We start from the raw sequence: 5348 nt of genomic DNA on the forward strand, positions 1-5348 counted from the left end.
AGAGCAGGGATGTGGTCTCTGTTGTTTCACCTCTGTGGAAGAGACACAGACACCTATGGGGGATGCCACACAGTGGCTTCTTCTAGAAATGAAAGACCAGCTCTTACCTGTCCAGTTCAATGTGACCTAGGACCCTTGATGCAATTTGGGTAAAATGCCTTTTAGTGGTCTCAGTTATTGACTGCTTTTTTGATGTTACTCTCGGTATTTGGAAAGTCAACGTTTGTGTTTCTGCTCCTTTAGTCTTTGTGGAAATGAAAAATGTTTTACTGCTCTTGCAAAATTGCCCACTTCAGATGCACTTTGGTAATATTTTGCAAGAATTTTGTGAGCCCTCATGTCTGTTTCCAGGGCCCTTAAGCTTACTGATCAAGATATTTTTGCTCCCACTTCAAGATCTCAGGCTGAATCCAGCAAAGGCATACTTATTTCTACAAAATGGTTCATGAATGTTTCCAGCTTCACCTGAAAACAAAATACCTTGACAGCTTCACCATGTCCCTAATCTCACACCTGCCCATTCCCATCCCAAGTGCGCCACTGTCCTCACGCGTGCCTGCTCGATCCCCTTCCTCCCTGGGCAGCATCTCACCTGCCTTCCTCCCCTAAACCCACACAGGCTCTCTGACCTGCAGTGGCAGCAGCCCCTCTTGCCAGCCCCAGAGCCTTCAATGTCACGGTAAATCAGCAGCTTGAATACCAGGTCAGTTCTCACCCATGTGCAAATTCTTCTGCTTTGGGGAAATTCCCAGGATCCAGGCAGTGTCAATGCTCCCAGCTTCAAGGCTCCCTCATGCAGGGTGTGAAGGCTGCCAACACCAGGAATTCACAGCAGCAGGGTGTCACGCTGCTTATTGCTTGTGAACTCAGTGTAACCTGAGCAACTGGGGACACAAGAGCTGTATTCTGTGAGCTGAGGTCATCCTCTGCTTTTGGTCTCACATTAACTTTGCTCTTGCATCCTCTGGGGTTTGAGTTTCATACTCACCTTTCTCTGCAAACAGTAAGTTTTGACCATCATCCAGTCAAAGCCAAAACCTTCCTTGTTCTCTGGCCTGAAGGACCAGGCTGGAGGGAAGGAGAGGGGCAGGAAGGGAAGGAATGGAGACAAGGCTGACCTCCTTTGCCACAGAAGGGGACCAACAGGAGCAATCACAGTATGTTTGGGATTGGAAGGGACCTCAAAAGATCATGCAGTCCAATCCCCCTGCTGGAGCAGGAACTCCTAGATGAGGTTGCACAGGAACATGTCCAGGCGGGTTTTGAATGTCTCCAGGGAAGGAGACTCCACAACCTCCCTGGGCAGCCTGTTCCAGTGCTCTGAATGCCAACCTGAGTGCTTCTGAAAGCTGCCTGCTGCTCACCCTCCCTCCAGAAATCCTCTCTGCTCTCAGGAGGGGAAAAGAGTTCCTGTGACAGCTCTTCTCCAGGCTGGGGGAAGCTGGAAGCCATGTAGTCTGGAAAGACTTTAATGCAGTCAGGCTGGGGTGAGGAGCCTGGACCTGTAGCATGCCTGTAGCATGCCTCCCAGTCTTCCCAAGGTTAAATCATGGTATTGAGCAACACCAGAAATAACATTGACCTGTGAACAGGGACCAGGAATTAATGCCAGTTTCTAGCCACAGCTTACCCCTGACCTTCTTTTGTGATGTTGGGACACCTACCATCCCCAAGTGCCTATTTCCCCTCTTATCCCTGACAGGTTTCGCAGGAGACTCCTTGTTTCTCTAGGCAGTGATGAAACCCAAGACAGGCTACAGTCCTGGCTGGGAGGGCTGTCATTTCTGAGGCAGCATTTAAAAGATTGAGGCTGATGATGGAATCTGAGCAGGTCCTGTCTTCAGCTGGAACAGTGCTCCTGCCACTGCCAACCAAGGAAAACCCTACTGTGTCAGTGGAAACGCCACTGAAGATGGCTCCAATAGCACAATACAGGGACAGACTACTGACTGATGCCCAGTTTGGGGGGACAGCTGTTGTAAGGGATTCCCTGTCAGTGCTCCAGGTTTGAAAACCCAGGTTGCCGCAGCGGGTGCTTTTCATCATAGCTTTCAGAGACATCACGTCAGCTGGGTTTTGTAAATATTTCAAGAGTGTTTTGAAGTTCCAATGAAAACGGAGGGTACCTTTGATGTCCACAGATCCTTTATCCAACTGTACACATCACCCCATGCTTTTTCACCAATGCTGTTTAGTCAGTGTTCACTGAGGCCAAAGGGGTGCAAGGTGCAAAATCTTGGGTCCACTGAAGTCAACAGCAAACGTATCCCTGGTTACAGTGAGACCAGGATCATAGCGAAGTAAGTCAAAGAAAGCGATTTTAGTTTCACTGTTTCTCTCTCTCTCATTAAAAAAAAAAAATCTGATCAGAAAATCAGAGATTCTTTTGTTTAAAAAGACCCCAATGTTTGGGAAAATGCACATCAAAAACCAGGATGGAATGAGTAATATATGCAAGGAATTAATTTTTTAATTATTATTCATTTATTTTTTACAGAAAGGATTGTTTTAGACATTAACCCATGTGAGAGAACCAAACTGGATATTTTTTGACTGCTAGCCTGGAAGTCTCTGCATCACTGAATCAGTATTAAGAAAAGCCTTCTGTGTGGATAGGCAAGGATTTGCCATATATGTTTTCCCAACAGAAAATGTGATTTTTTTCAACAAAATTATCATTCTCTTGTTGAAAATGCCTGTTCTGTAATATGAATATTTTGTGTATATTAATCACTTCAGGGGAAGTTCTTATCCAGCAAGCCTATTCAATGTGCTACTTTATTTTCCTTCTTTGTGTTTTGTTTCCCAAACACAGACACTAATACTAATTTCTGGGACTCCCAGGGAGGTTCCCAAGTTTAATAAAGACTATGCTGTGAGTCTTTATTATAATACGTTTCTGTTTGTTTCAAAACATAGAGAAAACCAATTGAGGACAAAAAAAACCATTGACATAAATTGGAGATTTCTGCATTACCTGTGTGGGTGTTTAAAGTGAAGAATACTTTGCCTGTGAAACCTTGATTCCAGTAGATATACTAGTATGTACATACAATTTCTAGTCTGTTTTCCTCTCTATTTTTTCTCTCCTACTCTATCTGTCCCCTTCCTTATGTTTCTTAGTATTTTGTCAGTGTTTTGTTCACAAATAGCATTTTCTTTTTCTCTTTTTGTTTTGTTTTATCCACTAAGATGGATTTTTTTTCATTTTCTTTCTTTCTTTTCTTTTATAACTCACTTTCTCTTCCCATCCCCATTTCTCTTCCTCTTTCTCCTAGTTCTGCCTTTGTATATGGGAGCTCACCCTTATCCCCAATTTAGTGTGATAACAAAGGAAAAAAAAAACACAAAACCCCTTGTTTTCAGAAGCTCCTGTCTGTCTCAGGACAAGCAATATGCTAGGCCGGCTCCTGACAAAACATAGCCCTTTTGTTTCGCATATGCTGGTTCACCTCAGTTGAATGCAACAGCTTTGTTTTAGGTGTAGATATTATGTCAGGTCTGCCTGGCAGGTGCATCTTATAGCCGGTGTCACCCAGCAGTAAAATCTGTAATTACAGGTCATGGAGGTGGAGTACTCCTTTGATGTGACTTTTTCTGTTGTTGCAAGCGGATACAATTTGACTGAGATATCAAATGTAGATAGCAGTAAAAATTTAATTAACAAATCAGAGCTTTCATCTGGAGTTTTAGAACTCTAGCCAACAGGTTTCTTCAATCTAAAGAAATCAAGAGATGGAGGGGTGAAGGCAGTGCCTTTGTAGTGTATACAGCTTATGACCTTTTTTATGATGCTTGCAAAGATAAAGCTTTTTTAACTGTTAGTTTTCCCTTTGGAGAAGCTTTTAGATCTTCACCAAAAGCAAGGGTATTGTTCATTGTATGCTTATTTTTCACCATTTTAACTCCTCATTACGCATGCATTTTCTCTTGTGATGCTGCAGATTACTTAGCAGGAGAAGACAGAGTGCGCTTGCACCTGTCTTCATGCAGCTGGGGCTGCATGGAGTTCCCTGGCACCCCAAATTTGCATGCTGGCTTATTCCTCTTGTGGTGAGCCAGCCAGGGGTGGTATTGGTGGCCTGACCTGTGGGATGTAACATTTCTGCCATGATTTACTTACCATTTTAATAATGGAAGCCTGATTGAATTAAGGTTGAAACTTGGATCTTAGCTACTTTTTCTGTAAGTGGAGAAGACACTCTTTGCTTTCAGTGTTTTCTAGGGATGCTGTCATGGTCAAAGCAGCTAGGTACACAGATTGCCTTAGTCATGCCACTCATTCTGGTGGTAATTGAGAGATGGGAGAGCAGTATTCTGCCTGTTATGTGCTGTGTGTGTGGTTACTGCTGCCTGTGAACTGAAAGAAATGCAAATGAGCAATAAAATAATAATAAAATCAATCCCTGTGCGGAGTGCCGCCTCTGCTAGAGGTGTGTCAGAGCACCCCAAAAGCACATAATAAGAGAAATATGGATAATCAGAGGAGGTACTCTTTATCTCAGTAATGTAACTGTCTTACATTTGTAGGCCAGATGTTTACAGAACAAAGTTACAAAATGCTGAAGAAAAGATTATAGAAGAATACTGTGATCAAAAGAAAAAGTGCCTCAGATGTTCATCATAATACTATGTATTTGACTTTTCAGGACTGAAAAGTCCTCCAGATGAACGCACACTTTACTGCAGAGACCACAGACTGATCTTCTGTGAGTCTGTGGAGATGAGCTGCCAGATGTACTTGTGTCTTTGTCAGTGCATCTGGGATTGGCCCAGGCATTTCTGCAAGTGTGCGTACAAATATCCTAGCTCAGGAAACATATACTAGTACCAGATAACACTTAGGAAAGCCTTAAGTACAGAAGCACTTAATAATGGTCTCAAGGACCTTCCTGAAATGAAGCCAAAGAATCTGAGTCAAAGACCTCTGGAATCAAGACAGCACCACAAACTCATGCTTATGCAAATGGATGTTTAGAGGTGTTAGCCTAGAATTTTAATGTGCAGCTTTGGATTTTTGAGCTAACTTCTAGTGGGACTACTGAAATAAAATCCTATTGAGCAGGATGAAAAGGGCCAAGGCTCCTATTCACCCAGTGAATTTATGGTGCTTGGCATTTATAGTACAGTTACCCAATTCTAAAGTATAAATGGTCAAGCTACCACTGTTGCAAAAGCGTCAAAAGCTTTCCTAGGCTGTAGCAGAAGTAAGAAGTGAAAGAAAAGAAAGGAAGAAAGAGAGAAAGAAAGGAAGATTTGCCATCCCTGTGTTTAAGGCACGCAAATGTACTTTTTGACATTTGCATTACTAATTTTGGTGCTTTGATTGAAGTACTCTGTTACCATAC

The sequence above is a fragment of the Patagioenas fasciata genome, chromosome 2 (genome assembly GCF_037038585.1).
Source record: "Patagioenas fasciata isolate bPatFas1 chromosome 2, bPatFas1.hap1, whole genome shotgun sequence".
In the NCBI taxonomy this organism is placed as follows: Eukaryota; Metazoa; Chordata; class Aves; order Columbiformes; family Columbidae; genus Patagioenas; species Patagioenas fasciata.